The sequence below is a fragment of the Thermobia domestica genome, chromosome 12 (assembly GCF_964235325.1).
Source record: "Thermobia domestica chromosome 12, izTheDome1.hap1.1, whole genome shotgun sequence".
Taxonomy (NCBI): domain Eukaryota; kingdom Metazoa; phylum Arthropoda; class Insecta; order Zygentoma; family Lepismatidae; genus Thermobia; species Thermobia domestica.
In genome coordinates this window covers 233,919,927-233,925,345 of record NC_137465.1, presented here as the reverse complement: position 1 = coordinate 233,925,345, position 5,419 = coordinate 233,919,927, and the positions used below count along the sequence as shown (strand labels likewise).

Genomic DNA, 5,419 nt, shown 5'->3' with positions numbered 1-5,419 from the left:
ACCTCTTATATTGCTCGACGTCAACAGGCAAACCATCGGCTAATGGTCCAGAGGAATGTCTCAGCTCTAATATTACATCATCTGTGATTTGTGCTGATTCAGTTGGAAGTGATTCAAATTCGTTTAGTCTATTCAATAATTGTTCTAGGGGCCGATTCGGAGATCTTACGCACTTTTTTATTACTTGAAGATAATTTTCAAATGGGAATGAACTAAACTTATCTAATGGTCCATATCACCTAGCGTCATTTGCAATATGGATCAATGAATGTGTATTATACACCAGCATATCTGTACCATAATATTTAATACATTTCTTGACAAATCTCTTCATCAAAACATCCGCATAATCGCACATTTCATTGGTCAGATGATGCTGCACCAATATGTAAGTAGCAACAGACAAGTCTAAGAAATGCTCATACAGCTCTGGCGTTAGTACAAGTGATAACACGACTGGACCTACGTATAACAAGAAGAACTGCCGCAACTCCGTTGCTTTCCATCTATCTAGATATTTTAATCCTCGGACGCGTCTTGCGAATTCTTTGGGAATGTACGTGGACGAAAATTCGATTAAGCACGATAACAACTTAATCTTAACTGCAGGCAAACGAACTAGCAAAGATCCTCTCAACCAAGTTCTAATTAATCTACGGGAAACTCCCAACAAAATGAAATGCATATAGTCCAATGGGAATTGTGATATGATATCAAATGGTAACTCTGTTAGGGGAGATATTCCACTATGATGGTCCTCTTGCAACTGAGTTCTAAAGCTTTCATCAGTACGAAGAGGAGCATCAAGGTTTTTAAATGTCATATGCGTTCCGTATTCTCCTTCTACAATGCACTTTTCACACGCAAATCTGGAGTTATGAGATTTAATACATTTTAGAAAAGCCCGCGCAGGAGCATCACATACGAAAAGACACTTTCCCACATCAATCGTGAATACTGCCTCAACGATTAAAATTCCATCACGGATAAGAAGTTTCAATTCTTGAATTAGATCTGAAAGAAAATCATTTACATTGGATGGTTTTCCTTCACCAAAAAACGCAGCCACTAAGAAAGGTATTGGGTGTAAAGCCTCATTTATGACACACAGAATTGGCCAAAATTGTTTCGAAGAACTTTTACCTAGTGGAAGCCCATCAACATTGATTTTCAGTGATACACACGAAGTCGCGCTTCGTAAACCAGAAGTAATGGATCTTTGTATTCCTCTAGAGAGACCCAAACAAAAGAAATTACCACCACAAATTTGTCTGACATCTACTGAGTTTATTACTCCCCTTGTGAACACTGTTCTGGCGTCTCTAGGTAAATCTTCATGTCCATGTTTCCTCAATATTAATAATAATTGATTAACACACCCATACGTTATTTTTAATAGCCCAGCTTCTCAAATCTTTTTCTATTACACTAGTATGAACTGTAGACGATCGACCACAGTAATCAACAAAATTACCTCTTCTCACATTATTGATCAGATCGTCAGGTATGTTACGATCATTACTTGAACTACCAGCACTAAGATCTTAACAGAATTCTAGATCATTATAATCCGAACTCAGATGTGAAATGTCAATGGTTGCATTATTAAAAGTTTCAGTACCAGTTTATGTAGAAGGGGCTTCTACATTAATACCTGAGTTTGTATTACTAACACACTTGCTCATCACTACCTGATGGTTAATTCCTGCTTCCTTTTCTACTGAAGACATATGTGAGTTTACTGATTTCCTTATATGATAATATTCTTTGTTTTTTATTGTACTTAATTTGCACTTAGGCATTTTACTTGAGAACAAAATCTTGTTTTACTTACTGCCAAATATTTTTCTATTAACAAAAAGATTGTTTAAACGTATTCACTATTGGTATTCACAAATATTCCGGCACTTCACTAATAGGTGATTTTTTTCTTCTCGCTCTGCCACCGCGTCTGTCGACAGCATTTTTAAACCATCGTGCCGTTATTTTGTCTATGTCAAAATCTGAAAGGCTCTTCAGTGTTTTGTGAGATACTTCTGAAAAATAAAAAATAAATAAGTAGAAGGAGTGAAAGAAAATGGTGTTTGGTAACTAGACAACATGAACTAATTAGCATGCAAATTTTTTAAACAGTCAACATTTTAAATTAATGAATATATGTAGAATTTATACTATGAAAGACTGTAAACTGCACTTAGTTGTTTGTACTTTGTCCAGCCTCTGTAACATTTTTTTAGATACAGTAAAAGTTCCCTTAACGAACACTTCTCTATACCGGACACGTCCATTATACGGACAAATGTATTTTGTTCCGGCAAATATATAGTTTATTCTTATGGCAGAGAGCCTTCCCTTTTACGGAAACACTCAGATGCAGACAGGACAGTCTTGCTGTACCCACACCATTACAGTAACCTCTTCATAACTGACAAGAATTTTTTCAGCCTGTACGTATTTAGGAAGAAAATACTTTATTTAATTTTATAATCTTCTATTCCGTTTCAGTAGATACAACAGTTAGAAGCAAATTTTGATCAGAAGCTAGTGCAAATGACTACACGACAGACAACTATTGAAGTATTCTTTTCCTAAGAAATTCTCAAACCGCCATGGGTGGTTGGTTCTCTCTTAGTAAACTCTTATTCGGTTACTTCTACTTTTACTTTCGTCATTAATCACATTAAGAGACTTCTATAGAAGTGACTTGCACTTGAAAGAAAAATGACCCTATAAGCATTATGTTTTGTAGTACACGCCCATATAAACAACTCCCCCAGCGATTCTAACACTGAGTACAGTATTTTGATATTAGCCTCTGTTAGAATCACACAGTGGGGCTTATAAGATTGTAATGTTGGTACGTCCGTCCGTTATTCCGCCCGGTAACTCTTAAACAATGCGAATTTTTAAATTCTGCTTTATGTAATCACCAGTAGAGTAATTATCTAGGAGGAATTCGTTAATGAATATCTCTTATTTGCAGACAAATAATCATATCCATCGCGATCCGTTATTCAGAGGTTTCATTATATATTAAAGAATTAACTGTAAATAATATCTGCATAGTCTCGAATTACCACTTTTGTCTGACAGTTAACTTAATGACAAGTTTCCTAGTTTTCATCTGAGTCCTTCTTCCCATAGCTTTAATTCTTCACATCCAGTGAATCCCAAGCTAATAAAAGAAATCAGTTTTGAAAAAAGAAATCACTGCGTAGCAGTGGTTTTGAGGGCCCTGATAATCAGGGTTACCAAATTCCACGAAGTAAAGAAAGAGGATATTAACAAATTCGAGAAGTTTCAAAATGAAAACAATTTATAAAACTTAATTTTGTGTTTGATGCTAACGGAGTGTGTATTATTATACAAGAAATCGCTGGATGAAGAAACTGGGAGTCAACTCTAGCACACGGTGTTCGCCAAAAATTACGAAACTCACTTGGTGCGAGCGAGATCGAACATGGGGCCTCAAGCAGAAAAATCATACTTTGAACAGAAGCGCTACGTCTTACATAGCTATTGCTGAAGAGGGACATCGCACTCTAAAAGCAGTGTATAAACAAACGGCGCTCCATGATATTAAAAATATTACAAAGTGAAAAATTGGAACTGAACAGAGAATCAAACCCGGGTCTCCAGTGTACGATCCGTTGCGTAAACACTGCGCCAGCGAGTCCTCTTTTCGGAACAATCACAACTTTTCACTCTTAATGTTTGGTGTTGTTTTCGCAGTAATTCAATGTCCGTCTTGAACACCTAAAACGGATTTGCACATTTCTATTAACAGTCGGATATGAATGAAGCGGAGGGGGGGGGGGTCAGAGACTGATCCCACGCAATATTTTTTTGTCAATATCTCTTAATTTTTCCATTAAAATTTTGAGCATTTGATACATTTATTTTGAAAATATATTTCACCCGACGGCAAATATACCAGTTTGGCATGGTCAAATTAATGTTTTCAAAAACAAATTCAACTCATAAAATCTACTGTTCACATCTCTTTAAAAATGAATGACGAGATACGAATCGACTACATGGAGATATTTTATCGTAGGTTATACGTACTGTAGTTTTCAGTGTATTGGTAGAAGTGTTTATATGCGCGTATGTACAGAAACAATAGCTCACATACATGTATCGTAATTTCATGTAAATATTTGAAGAGCTAGCAAACACATTTACTTTCGTTTCTTTACTCAGATGTATAGAAATATAATGGGATCAGTAACTGAACCTTCCCCCTTCATTAGTATATATTAAAGTAATAATAACATTGATATGCGACTGTTAAAGATGGAAGGAGAAATCGGTTGTGAAATTTTGTAGACTAGTAGTACATCTAGCAAAAACATGGTAAATATGTCAAAAATCACAAAAATAGGTTCTTCTTCCATATTTAATACGAAAAAATATAATAATAATACGTTCTAGAAGCGTGAGGAAAATAACTACCTTTAATAACAAGTAGCAGATTAGATTTCCCAAAAGGAAACTTTCCATTAGCCCCAGAAAGATTTGCAGATACGGCTACATCATTCGTCATTAAGGCAAATAACATTCTTGCAATTGCATGCTTAACACCAGCGCCTCCAAGTCGTGACAGGTACAGTTCCTGAAAAGGAGAAAACTGCTTACCAAGAATTTAGTACACTCCGTTAGTAAAACGTCTCCATATATTATTTTTAAATAAAATATATTTTTAAAATGTTTAAAAAAACCTCTTATCAATATGTATAAGGGTGTATTTGCATTTTCCGAAACTAATTTATCGGTAATCCAATGACACTGTCCAAATCCAAGGAGGAACTCCTTTGGCACATTACAGCAAGAACACGCGTATCATGCGACAACAAGTAGTTTGAACATGTTCTTTGTCAACGGTACCTTTTATCCTATCAAGTAGACAAAATTTGTACTAAATGAAATCAAAGCGTTAGCCTAAAAACGCATTTGTAATGTAATGAAATTAAATCTTTGAGTTTGACGTTACACGATTATGCCGGGTAGGCAAAAGGAACGGTATGCGAAGCGTTGGAAAAGATTTACTAAACAAAAGCACTGAAGCTGACAAAACTAACAATTACGGATAATAACAAAAGTATAGTAACACCAAATACATAGCAACTCACTACCTTTTTTAAATTTCCAGGAAAAGCAGTTACAAGCAACTTTGACTTAATTGTTGCAATCTGCATTTTCATTTTATTGCAGCAACTGCTTAAACTGAAATATACGTAGTTAAAAAACATTCCACTTATTGCAACTTAGAAAATAATCATCTTTAGACAACGTGCTTTATTTTGATCAATTATATCTTTAAAATAAGCTCTTTCTAAGTCTCCTACCCCTCTAATATCTATAAAGGTGCAAACCACATTTTATGCTACATGACCGTCCAACAAGAGCTAGTATCTAC

General features: G+C 35.2%; 1 long non-coding RNA gene across 1 annotated transcript; it reads right to left on the bottom strand.

The window, feature by feature from the left end:
• Nucleotides 1–1,543: 1,543 nt before the first annotated feature.
• Nucleotides 1,544–4,560, bottom strand: LOC145665888 (uncharacterized). The gene is made up of 2 exons (XR_014127676.1): nt 4,456–4,560; nt 1,544–2,036 (listed from the first exon to the last, which is right to left on the bottom strand). It is a non-coding gene; the product is annotated as an uncharacterized LOC145665888 (long non-coding RNA).
• Nucleotides 4,561–5,419: the final 859 nt, after the last annotated feature.